Here is a 13,474-nt window from a genome sequence, read left to right as displayed (position 1 = left end):
AACAAAAATGTCAATCAGCAGCAGAGAAAGCCGGAAGCTTATGAATATGAACACTCATTAGGTACATGTTGGAGCCAACCGGCCTTGGCCCAAAGAGGTATCGAATAATAGGTTCCCATCCAGAATTAGGTCACCTTGCCGTGGTGGATGGGTACAAATTATTTTGATTAAAAATATATTTGCTAAGTACCTCATTCATTTTATATAGCAAGTATAGCTTTAGCCCATATAGGTTTGCAGTGTGCTCTTGAATTGTGTTTGCTTTTGCTATCCTCAGGATAGGTCATCAATATCAGATCAGTGGGGGTCCGACTCCTGCCACCCCTGCCGATCAGCTGTTTGAAGGGGTCGCTGTGCTTTTGTCAGCTCCGCATCCTTTTCAATAGTTATCTGCCCGACGGCTCCCTTGTAGCAGAGTAATTGTAACGTCTGTTATATTCAAGTGAATGAGATGAGCCGTTGTAATTACACTGCACCTCTGCTAAAAGCAAGATGGTGTCCAGGTAAACTTTAAAGAGGACATAGCACTCGCATGAGCACTGTGACCCTTTCTAACAGCTGATTGGCAGTGGTGCCAGGAGTCAGACACAAACTGATCTGATATTGATGACCTATCCCCTGTCACTGCACAACCCTGTTAATGCTATATGCCTTTCTGAATGAAGACAAAGACGTAATGTTATATTTTTCTGACACTCCCCACCACCAATTTTAGAACAGAGTCTGCATCAAATGGCCAACCCCAACATGGGCTTGCACGATTTTGACCAGAATTGTACAGAAAGGTGAATTACTAAATCGTAGACCGGTATGTCAGGTAAAGATAGCAATGCCGAAGTAAATACTTGGACAACCAACGACCCCTGCAGGCCACAGAAACTCAACGAACAAGGCAGATGAGCGATATAACATAATACGGAAAAAAAAAAAAGCCTAAGATCAGCATGCACAAAGGGGTGTAAACCACCCTACCATTAAACTGCCGTTGTGGAGTCCACCCTTGAAGTAAGATGCCTGGCCAGCAAACAGCCCATTTAACCAAGTGACTAATGTCACTAAAGCGGTTTTTGCTGAATGCAGCATATTCCCAATGTTGTAGGGAATGTGTCATCAGAGAATGAGCTATTGTTTAAATCATGTTTTTATGTTTGTCTACTTTCACACTCACATTTTGGCTTTCCGATTGTGAGATCCGTTCAGGGCTCTCACAAGTGGTCCAAAACGGATCAGTTTGCATTCTAATGCGCTCAGAATGCATCAGTTTGCCTCCGTTAACGTCCGTTCTGTCTCCATTCCGCTTTGGAGACCGACACCAAAACGCTGCAGTGTCCGTCTGACCAAACTGAGCCAAACGGATCCGTCCTGACACACAATGTAAGTCAATGGGGACGGACCTGTTTTCACTGACACAATCTGGCACAATAGAAAACGGATCCGTCCTCCATGGACTTTCAATGGTGTTCAAGACGGATCCGTCTTGGCTATGTTAAAGATAATACAAACGGATCCGTTCTGAACGGATGCCAACGATTGTATTATCTGAACGGTTCCGTCCATGATGGATCCGCACAAAACGCGAGTGTGAAAGTAGCCTTACTTTAATTTTTGGCGAGTTTTCTTTTAATTTTCCACGTTACTCTATCTATCTATCTATATATCAGGGCTCGACAAATCCCGGGCGCCAGGTCGCCATGGCGACCAGGAATTTGGTCCTGGCGCTTGGGTATTTGTCAGCCCGTTTTCAAAGATGCGCTCTCGGCGCGCACCATGGTTTCCTGAGCCGGCACAGTGGAGAAGGAGAGGAGTCCCTCCCTCCCCACTGCGCGGCTGCCGCTGACCACTAAGAACAGAGTAGGAGGAGGAGGGGAGGGACTGTAGCCACTGCGCCACCAATGAATGTGCCGGCCATATCCCGGCCCCTATGACTGCACGCTGTGATCCGCGCGATTAACCCCTCAGTTGAGGGGTTATTCGCGCGGATCACAGCGTCCTGTCAGAGGTCGGGTGCCGGATTCTTCAGTCTCGACTCTCTGCATCGGTGGGCAGTGGGCAGTTCCGATCGGAGTCCCAGCAGTGTAATGCTGGGGCTCCGATCGGTTACCATGGCAGCCAGGAGTCACGCTACTGAAGTCCTGGCTGCGATGGTATGTTAGTAAGCAGCATTATACTCACGTGCGCCGTGGCCGCCAGTCACTCCTTCTGTCTGTGCGGCTCATTGCTAATGCTTATAGCATTAGCAATGCGCCGCACAGACCTATGAGAAGAAGGAGCTCCCGGCGATCACGGCGCACGTGAGTATAATGCTGCTTACTAACATACCATCGCAGCCAGGACTTCAGTAGCGTCCTGGCTGCCATGGTAACCGATCGGAGCCCCAGCATTACACTGCTGGGACTCCGATCGGAACTGCCCACTGCCACCAATGATGGGGGGGAGGAGGAGGGGGACCCTGTGGCCACTGCCACCAATGATTAATACTGGGGAGGGAGGCGGGGTGGGTTTGTTACCAGAGGGGGCTGATAAGAGGGGGGGGGGAGGGGCTGATCAGAGGGAGGCTGGAAGAGGGGGGCTGATCAGAGGGGGGCTGATCAGAGGGGGGCTGATCAGAGGGGGGCTGGAAGAGGGGGGCTGGAAGAGGGGGGCTGATCAGAGGGAGGCTGGAAGAGTGGGGCTGATCAGAGGGAGGCTGGAAGAGGGGGGCTGATCAGAGGGGGGCTGGAAGAGGGGGGCTGATCAGAGGGAGGCTGGAAGAGGGGGGCTGATCAGAGGGAGGCTGGAAGAGGGGGGCTGGAAGAGGGGGGCTGATCAGAGGGAGGCTGATCAGAGGGGGGCTGATCAGAGGGAGGCTGATCAGAGGGAGGCTGATCAGAGGGAGGCTGATCAGAGGGAGGCTGATCAGAGGGAGGCTGATCAGAGGGAGGCTGATCAGAGGGGGGCTGAAGGGGCTGATCAGAGGGAGGCTGGAGGGGCTGATCAGAGGGAGGCTGGAGGGGCTGATCAGAGGGAGGCTGGAGGGGCTGATCAGAGGGAGGCTGGAGGGGCTGATCAGAGGGAGGCTGGAGGGGCTGATCAGAGGGAGGCTGGAGGGGCTGATCAGAGGGAGGCTGGAGGGGCTGATCAGAGGGAGGCTGGAGGGGCTGATCAGAGGGAGGCTGGAGGGGCTGATCAGAGGGAGGCTGGAGGGGCTGATCAGAGGGAGGCTGGAGGGGCTGATCAGAGGGAGGCTGGAGGGGCTGATCAGAGGGAGGCTGGAGGGGCTGATCAGAGGGAGGCTGGAGGGGCTGATCAGAGGGAGGCTGGAGGGGCTGATCAGAGGGAGGCTGGAGGGGCTGATCAGAGGGAGGCTGGAGGGGCTGATCAGAGGGAGGCTGGAGGGGCTGATCAGAGGGAGGCTGGAGGGGCTGATCAGAGGGAGGCTGGAGGGGCTGATCAGAGGGAGGCGGGAGGGGCTGATCAGAGGGAGGCTGGAGGGGCTGATCAGAGGGAGGCTGGAGGGGCTGATCAGAGGGAGGCTGGAGGGGCTGATCAGAGGGAGGCTGGAGGGGCTGATCAGAGGGAGGCTGGAGGGGCTGATCAGAGGGAGGCTGCCATGGTCAGCTCCCTGCTGTGTGTACTATGCACAGGGCAGCAGGGAGAGTGTAAAGTCCTATTCACCCTAATAGAGCTCTATTAGGGTGAATATAACAAGGGTTCTAGCCCTTAAGAAGGCTAATAGTTATTAAATAAAGTAAGGCAATATAGGCAGTATAGGCAAAGTATGAAATACAAACCATGTATAAAATGCCTAGACACTCTAATAATATATATAATATAATAGAAAGTATCAGAGGTCTGTCTTATTTCAGTCTTTTATATACTTTGCCTTGGCATTGTTCTAAATAACAGAAGAACAGGACTTTATTAGGGCTCGTTCACACGAACGTGTGCTGCCTGTTGCCGACCGCATTTGCGGATCCGCAATACACGGGCACCGTTCTGTGTGCATTCCGCATAGCGGACCCATTCACTTCAATGGGTCCGCAAATCCGTAACGGAAGCACGGAACATTACGGAGTGCTTCCTGAGGTTCCGTTTCGTGCCTCTGCTCCGCAAAAAGATAGAGCATGCTCCATCTGTTTGCGGAACAGAGGGATCGCGGACCCATTCAAGTAAATAGGTCAACGATCCCCATGCGGCTGTCCCACGGACGGTGCCTGTGCATTGCGGACCGCAATTTGTGGTCCAGGGCACGGGCTTCACACGTTCGTGTGAATGAGCCCTTACTGAAAAGCCAGAGAAAAAGACCAATATTGTCCTCACTTGCTGCAACAAGGAAGGCTAGAATGACATTTTGAATTGCACTTAATTGTCTATCTCACACAAGAGCACTTCACAGTTTGGCACTTGCTCTGGCACAGAAAAAAGGCAAATGTCCTTAATTGCTGCAAAAAAATGGCATTTGAAATGCAATAAACAAGGCAATTCTTTGTGCTAAAACTGACAACTTCATGACATCATGGGGGTCATTTTATGGCATTGTCGCTGTATTAGGGTGACTGTATGGAGCGGTCGCTGTGCGACGACTTCTAGAAGAGAGTATTTTATACTTTGCCCGATGACAACCTTTGAAAAATATATATCTTATACTTTGCTGGTTTGCCTTTAGGCATTATATAAGATGCCTTAGAAATGCGGGAAATAATAAAGGTTTCATACTTTAGGCATTCTATAGAACGGCTAGGTATTTTATACCATGCCAGATTTCACACTCCCCACTAGGCCTAATAGGTAATGATTTCCTTTTCTGCAAAGGTAACTTTTCAGCAGCTGTTCTCACTTAGCCAATAGAATTACAATAACAAGCAACACGGTACCCACCATTCACAGTAGGCGATATCGCAGGTAATCAGTTCTATCCTGCCCTCTGCACAGGTCACAGAGCATGCCTAAAAAAAACTCAGAGAAGACAGTGGGGTCCCCCTCCTGTCCAACGTGTCTATGGCCCATATAGCTGCTCTCAAAAGGCAGGAAGTCTTAAAGGGGTTATCCAGGTAAAGATAGGTCATAGGTCAGCATAGCTAATCATTAACACATTGGCAGGGGTCCATGGAGATGCCTCAGCCCTCTCTGCCCAAGAAGTAGAAATGGATCTGGTTAAGTGAGCACCAAATCCCAAAGGGGGAGTTTCTCCCGCTGAGGAATAGGCTAAAGCGATAGCCCCCATTATCCATCTGGATCGAGTTCTAGAAGAAACTTTAATTACCTTTGTTTCTTCCACCAAATAGTACAAAAAGTCTAGAGGATTTCCTCCATTGACCAGTGACTTTCAGATATTTAGACAGGCATCTTTTAATGTCTAGACAATGGAGCCTCCTCTCCTTCTCATTCTTTGGGGATTGACACAAGGATGGAAGAACAATGTCTTGTCCTATGAAACAGGGAGACCACTTTAGGTAGAAAAGGAGGATCTGGTTTAATGAGAACTCTGTCCTCCAGGATGTTAGTATAAAGCCTCATTCACACGTCAGTGTTTCACAGACGTGTGCTGTACGTGCTCCCCACAGACCACACACGTCCCCATTCATTTTAATGTGTGTATTCACACATCAGTGTTTTAGTTTTAGCACAGTCCATGGGTCAGTTTTTTTAGCATGCTCTATTTTGTCCGTGCTCACGGATCCATCACGCCCATTATATAGTCTAAGGCCTCTTTCACACGGGAGTCATGTTTTTTGCCCGGATAAGATGCGGGTGCGTTGCGGGAAAATGCACGATTTTTCAGCGCGAGTGCAAAACATTGTAGTGCGCTTTGCACGCGCGTGAGAAAAATTGGCATGTTTGGTAACAAAACCAGAACTTCTTCACAGAAGTTCGGGTTTGGGTTAGGTGTTCTGTAGACTGTATTATTTTCCTTTATAACATGGTTATAAGGGAAAATAATAGCATTCTTAATACAGAATGCTTAGTAAAATAGGGCTTAAAAAAATAGGGTTAAAAAAAAAAAAAAAACACGAGATTTTTGTATAACTTGCCAGTAAAATCTCTTTCTCGCTCTTCCTTGGGGGACACAGGAAACCTTGGGTATAGCTCAACTCCCTAGGAGGCGTGACACTAAGTGAAAACTGTTAAGCCCCTCCTCCAGCAGCTATACCCTTAGCCTGGAGAAAGACTACCAGTTGCGTGTCCAAGTAGTGAAAAAAAAGACAATGACCAACCATGTGAAACCAAACAAGTCAACTACCCGACAGGGGCAACTAAACCATAACGGTAAACCAGAACAATGGGTGGGTGCTGTGTCCCCCAAGGAAGAGAGAGAGAAAGATTTTACTGGTAAGTTATACAAAAATCTCGTTTTCTCGCCCATTTCCTTGGGGGACACAGGAAACCTTGGGATGTTCGAGAGCAGTCCAAGGCGGCCCAAAGCAGCATCCGCCGATGCATAGCTGTTCACCCTGTAGAACTTGGTGAAGGTGTGCAAGGAAGACCAGGTGGCCGCCTTGCACAGTTGTTCAGCTGAAGCCCGGTGCCTCTGAGCCCAAGAGGCACCGACCGCTCTGGCACGGTAAAAGCCTTGGCAATAGCCATCTTGATGAAGCGCCCATGGCGCGGTAAGCCTCGGCAATAGCCATCTTGATGAAGCGGGCAATAGACACACTGGACGCCGCCAACCCCTTGCGCGGACCTTCTGGAACCACAAAAAGAGAGTCTGTGCGCCAAAAAGGTCCGGTGACCTCCAGGTAAATCTTCAGGGCCCTAACGACATACAGGCGGTGAAGCTCCCGTTCTCGAGGGCGAGAAGGAGACGGACAAAGGAAAGGGAGGACGATGTCCTCATTGAGGTGAAAGGCGGAGACCACCTTCGGGAGGAAGGAAGGGACCAGACGGAGAACAGCCTTATCCTGGTGGAAGACCAAAAGGGGCTCAGTACAAGAAAGCACCGCCAATTCAGACACCCGTCGTAGAGTCGTGATGGCCACAAGGAATAGGACTTTGCAGGACAAAAGGCGAAGAGAGGACCTCCGTAACGGCTCGAAGGGGGAGGACTGGAGCGCCGAGAGCACAACATTAAGGTCCCAGGGTGGAATGGGAGAGCGATACGGAGGAACAGAGTGAGCGACTCCCTGGATGAAGGTTTTGACATGTCCGAGAGGGGCCAAAGGACGCTGGAAGTGGATGGAAAGCGCCGAGACCTGACCCTTTAACGAGCTGAGACCCAGACCCAGGCCAGACTGTAAAAAGGACAGGATCGTGGGAGGGAAAAACGAAGAGGATGAACATCCAGATGCAACCTAGGTAAGACCGCCAAGTCCGGTAATAAATCCTGGACGAGGCCGGCTTTCGTGCGCGGATCATGGTACGAACCACATCCGCCAAAAAACCCAGTTGCGTTAAAACTGCGGTCTCAACAGCCATGCCATTAAACATAGCGACCCTAAATGCTAGCGGAAGATCGGCCCTTGAGAAAGAAGGTCTTTTCTTAGAGGCAGCGGCCAAGGCGCGTCTCCCAGGAGCAGCATCAGGTTGGCGTAGCAAGGCTGGCGAGGCCAATCTGGGGCTAACAGGATTGTAGGCATGCCCTCTGTCACGATTCTGCGAGTGCCCCCCTGATGATTTATGTACGCCACGGCCGTGGCATTGTCCGACTGGACGGGATGGCTCCGAAGCAGGGGAGTCCAGTGCTGGAGCGATAGGAGAATCGCCCTCAGTTCCAGGATGTTTATCGGCAGCTTGGACTCCGATGGAGACCAAGTGCCCTGGACGGATCGGGGAGGAAACATCCCCCCCCTCCCAACCCTGCAGACTGGCATCGGTGGCGACCACCAACCAGGTCATAGGCAGAAAGGATTTTCCTTGGAGGGAGGTCCATAACACAAGAGGAGGGAGGTCCGAACATGGGGAGGTAGGGGGAAGGGCCGGTCCAGACTCTCCGGGGACTTGTCCCAGGCAGACAGGATCGCCGTCTGGAAGATGCAGGAGTGATATTGCGCGAACGGAATCGCTTCGAAGCAGGACACCATCTGTCCCAATACCCGCATGCTGGACCGGAAGGACGGATGGCGGCGGAGAAGGAGGGTCCGAACCGAACGGTGAAGGGTCAGATGCTTTTCCGGTGGGAGACGAACCTCCGCCGCTTCTGTATCCAGCAGCATCCCCAGGAAGACGAGTTGTCTGGAGGGGATAAGCAAAGACTTGGGAAGGTTGATAATCCAACCGAACCGCTCCAGGGTTTGCAGTGTGAGGTCCACGCTGGTGGACGTCTGGGAAAAGGAGGGCGCCTTGATGAGCAGGTCGTCCAAGTAGGGAAGCAGAAAAACACCCCTGGAGCGGAGCAAGGCCAGGACAGGGGCTAGGATCTTGGTGAACACCCGAGGAGCCGTCGCCAGGCCGAAGGGGAGAGCGACAAATTGATAGTGGTCGTTCCCCACCGCAAAGCGAAGGAAACGCTGGTGACACTGGGCGATCGGAGGTAAGCATCCTGGATGTCGATAGACGACAAACTTCCCTTTTTCCAGGGAAGCCACCACGGATCGAAGGGACTCCATCTTGAACCGGCGAAGACGGAGAAACCGGTTTAACCGTTTGAGGTCCAAGATCGGTCTCACCGAGCCTTCCTTTTTGGGGACCACAAAAAGGTTTGAGTAGAACCCCTTGAATCTGTCCCTTGGAGGAACAGGGGTAATCACTCTCTTGTCCAGAAGGGTGCGAATGGCTTCGGAGAAGGCGGCCGCACACTGGGAGTCCCTCGGGGCACGGAAGCGAAAGAAACGATTCGGAGAGAGGGACGCGAATTCAATTTTGTATCCGGATGACACAATCTCGAGTGACCAGGCGTCGGAGACGTGTGCCTGCCAGATGTCCCTGAAAAGGAGGAGGCGGCCCCCTACCCGGGTGGGTGGGGGCGCACCTTCAGGTGGAGGGCTGCTTGGCCGAGGAGGGGCGAGCAGGTTGGGACTTACGCCAGGAGGGTTGAGTCCAAAAAAAGGGCTTTTTACACCTATCCTGGGAGGAATTAGAGGAAGGACCGGTCAAGGGTTGGAGGACCTGCGGGAGGACCAACGAGAGAGACCAGGATGGCCTCAAGTGGTGCTCTTGGTCCTGGGCTGGGGAAGATGGGTGCTCTTCCCCCCCGTGGCTTCAGAAATGATCTCGTCCAAGCGGGTTCCGAATAAACGGGAACCCGCGAAGGGAAGTCCAGCAAGAGACCGTTTTGAAGCGTCCAAACTTTTAGCCAAAGTTCTCTCCTGACAGACAGCCAGAGCAGCGGAACGGGCGATGAGGGCACCCGCATCGAGTGAGGCCTCACAAATGAATTTCCCTGCCTGAACAACAAGCTGGGCTAAAGAATGGAGGTCCTGAATGGAGACGTCCGAATCAAGTTCCTGGTCCAGTTGGGAAGCCCATTCCGAGACTGACTCCATATGGCGCAGTTGAATGCCAAGTTTCCCTCCATTATTATACGGCCGCCGCAGTAAGGGAGAGCCTGTCCACCCCCGCAGATAGAGCGATCGCCGCGATTCCCTGCGTGCGGACGTCGCGATGCCGGCCAGCCGAGATAGTGTGCCGGCTGCTTGCTTCTGCGGCAGGCCTTGCCTGCCTGCGATCGTAGCCTGGATGCCCCTGCTGCGGCTGAAGAAAGGCACTTAGCCTGTAGTAGGGCGTCTGATCAGGGTCCGCTCTTGCGGTGAATAGGAGCCCAAGTGACTGCCACAGCATACTAGACAGGTGAGGAGGCCTTGGGGGGTGAGCAGAGAGCAGAAGGCAGGGGGGGGAGAAGCTGGAACAGCCACTCTCACCATCCTGAAGTCTTCACCCTCTGTCCATTCCAGCAGGGTCACCCCTTCAGCTACTGGCACGCAGTGGCAGGAAGCTGGAGAGGGGCTTGACGTGTGGGCGACCTTTACGCTGGCGGGATGCAGGGGAGCTGGGCTGCCCTGGTCCTCCTTGTCTTCTGTGGGGGAGGCAGCAGTGTGGATGACCGGCACTGGCGCAGCTCAACCCCGGGAAAAACAGAGAGGTCTAGTGCGTATCTGTTGTCCCTGTGAATAGTAAAATAAAAAATAAAATAAAAAATGAAGGAGAAAAACAGCCCTGCGAAGCAGGGAGTGTTTTGCCTCCTTGGACACCAAGCAAAAAACTGGTAGTCTCTCTCTCCAGGCTGAGGGTATAGCTGCTGGAGGAGGGGCTTAACAGTTTTCACTTAGTGTCACGCCTCCTAGGGAGTTGAGCTATACCCAAGGTTTCCTGTGTCCCCCAAGGAAATGGGCGAGAAAATAATTTAACTCCCCTTAATCCACTTGATCGCGCAGCCGGCATCTCTTCTGTCTTCTTTGCTGTGCACAGGAATAGGACCTTTGATGACGTCACTGTGCTCATCACATGGTCCAATCACATGGGTCATCACCATGGTGAGGGACCATGTGATTGGATCATGTGATGTGACGTCACCACAGGCAGGGCTGTGGAGTCGGTAGATAAATGGTCCGACTCAGACTCCTCAGCTTTTGGACTCCCACTTGCTTGCGATTTTCACGCAGCCCCATTCACTTCTATGTGGCCTGCGTTGCGTGAAAAACGCAGAATATAGAGCTTGCTGCGATTTTCACGCAACACACGAGTGATGCGTGAAAATCACAGCTCATGTGCACAGCCGCATAGAAATGAATGGGTCAGGATTTAGTGCGGGTGCAATGCATTCAACTCACGCATTGCACCCACGCAGAATACTCGCCCGTGTGAAAGGGGCCTAAGAGATTCTTTGAAAATTATTTTTCAGCTGTTCAGTGTCAGTGAAACACGGATGCAACATGGACAGCAAAAAACTGACACACGGACCTAACACGGATAATTCACGGATGGATCACTGACCACCTGCTCACGGATCTGAGCAAGGACACAGATGTGTGAATGAGGCTGAAAAGGCAGAAATCTCACCCACACGCACGCCTGGAGGTGATGGCCACCAGAAAAGCAGTTTTGAAAGACAAAGTTTTAATAGATAAATCCTGCAGAGGTTTGAAAGGAGGCTCAATCATTCTAGACAAAACTAGATTAAGATCCCAAGGGGGAACGGAAGATCTGATCACAGGCTTAATCCTACTAACCACCTTAAAGAACCTCCTAATCCACGGATGATTGGCAATAGGGAAAACAAACAAAGTACTAAGGGCAGAAACTTGAACTTTAAGGGTGCTAAGTCTTAGGTTCTTATCAAGACCCTTTTGTCAGATTTGAAGGTTCCAGCCACCAGGTTAAGGATTGTATTACCTGAGGGGTAAGAGGAAGTGGGGCATCCAACGGGGACAATGATCCCTGCCACTCTTTCAGAATCTGCCATTGAAATGTCCTGGAGTGAAACAGGGCCCAACTGAAGCAGGTATTGTGGAGGTCATTCTGCCTAATACTGACATCCCTGGCTGATAGTTTGATTTTTTGAGGCTACCAGGGACGTGCGGTCTTCTCTTATTTGGGAATCAGAATCAGTCCTAGAAACACACATATCTGAGAAGGGGTCAGGTTTTCCCAGTTTATCTGCCACCTTAACTTTGCTAAAATTTCTATTACTTCTAGAAGACAAGAGGTTAGAAGGTCTTTGGATTCTGCCACCGCTAGAAGATCCAAATAAGGAAAAAACAGAATGTCTCTTTCCCTTATGTGGGCTATAACCTCTGCCATCAATTTCAGAAAGAGCCTGGGGGCCTGAGATATTCCAAACGGAAGTGCTCTGTATTGTAAATGATGAACTTGGCCTTCCATAGACAATGCCACTATTTTTGAAAATCTGCATGAATTGGGATCCTTCATGTCTATGGTAGCCATTACACAGTCTTTGAAGAGATGTTTTATTGCAGACTGTACGGATTACATTTTGAATTTTTTTGTATTTCAGGTACTAATTTAAGTCTAAGGTTTATAATTATTCTGAATGATCCGTCTGTCTTGGGTACGAGAAAAAGGGACGAATAAAAACCCCTCCCCTTCTGTGAGTCTGGAACAAGAACCTTTTTCTTAAAAAAAAAAAAAAAGGAAAAACTTATCGTCTTATGCTAAGTCTAAGACAACCAGATTTGTAATTTTTAACCTTTCTGGTGGGGGAGAGAGAAACTCTAGACGAAACCAGTCATTTATAATACAAGGGCTTGCCAAGATTATTTCCCAAGCTCGAGAGGAGAGAAATTTTTCCCCCCACGGGACAGTCATTGTTGACCAGCCTTGGGCCCTGAAGTGGACTGGGAATTTAAGAGGAATCCCTTATCATTCCTACCTCTGTTTTCTTTCCAATTATTCAGCTTTTTTTTTTTGTTCTAGTAAAAAAAAAATTCTGTCTCTGCGAAAAAAAACTGTTAGTTATCTTTTAGGGGGTCTGGAAACAGGAAAGCCCTTTTTGTTGTCAGAGGCCTTTTCTAAAAAGTCGTCCAAAACCGACCCAAAAAGGTAATCTCCCGGGCACGGAATAGATAAAAGCTTATTTTTTTAACCCATGTCACCAGACCACCCCTTAAGCCAAATGGCCCTCCTAGCAGAATTAGATAGAGCTGCTGACCTGGCATTAAATCTTAATGCATCCGCAGAAGCATCCGAAATTAAGTCCACCGCTTTAAAGATAGTAGGAAACACCCCTAGCAACTGGTCTCTGGAGGTTTTATTCTGGATATGGGATTCTAACTCTTGTAGCCATAACTTTAAAGACCTTGGAGTAGAGGTAGTGGCAATATTTAGTTTAAATGCCTGCGTAGAGGCCTCCTATACTTTAAGGTATACTTCTGCCCGTCTATCGGATCTTTCAAGGCACCGGAGGTCCTCAAAAGGCAAAGCAGACCTTTTTGAAATCTTGGCGATTGGGGCGTCCAATTTAGGAGGCCTATCCCAGCAAGAGGACTCGCCCTCATCAAAAGGATATTTTCTTTCAACATTTCTAGGGATAAAAAAACTTCTTGTCAGGTTTTTTCCACTCTTTCTGAATTAAATATTTAATATTTTCATTTAACGGAAAGATCTTTTGTGCCCCAGGTCACCAAACATTATATCTTGACTAGATTTGTGTTCCCTAGATTCATCCACCTTCATAGTGGCTCTAATAGCCTTGCGCAAAGAATCCATATCCTCAGGGGAAAATAAAGGTCTACCCGTGGTTTCGTAATCTGAGGAAGAGTTTGAATCTTCTAGGATTTCTCCTTGCTCATTCTCGTCTGAAGACTCCGAATCGGATATATTAGACTGACCCTGCTTGCCCAAGGCTGAGGAAGGGAGGCACTTTTTAAAGGGAGTCTGTCAGCACATTTACCCCTTTTTAACAGTTCCCATAGCGCTGTAGCCGCAACAAAGATGATTAAAACGGTACCTTTATATGCTTTTGTGGACTTGTAAAACTACCAAAAACGAACTTTGATGCATATGTAAATGAGGGCTCGCAAGTGCCCAGGGGCGGAGTCCACCGCGTTGGTGCCCAGGCATCTCTGCCTCTTCGGCTCTTATTCCCGCCCAGCCTCTTCCTCTG

At 50.2% G+C, this 13,474-nt stretch overlaps 1 protein-coding gene across 1 annotated transcript in view; it reads right to left on the bottom strand.

Moving 5' to 3' along the window:
* The window catches only part of CLTA (clathrin light chain A), a 47,683-nt gene that overhangs the window by 20,797 nt on the left and 13,412 nt on the right, over positions 1-13,474 (bottom strand). The window lies entirely within an intron of this gene.

Source organism: Bufo bufo, chromosome 2, assembly GCF_905171765.1.
Source record: "Bufo bufo chromosome 2, aBufBuf1.1, whole genome shotgun sequence".
Taxonomy (NCBI): Eukaryota; Metazoa; Chordata; class Amphibia; order Anura; family Bufonidae; genus Bufo; species Bufo bufo.
Note: the sequence above shows the minus strand (reverse complement) of the source record. Positions and strands in the feature narration are given on the sequence as shown.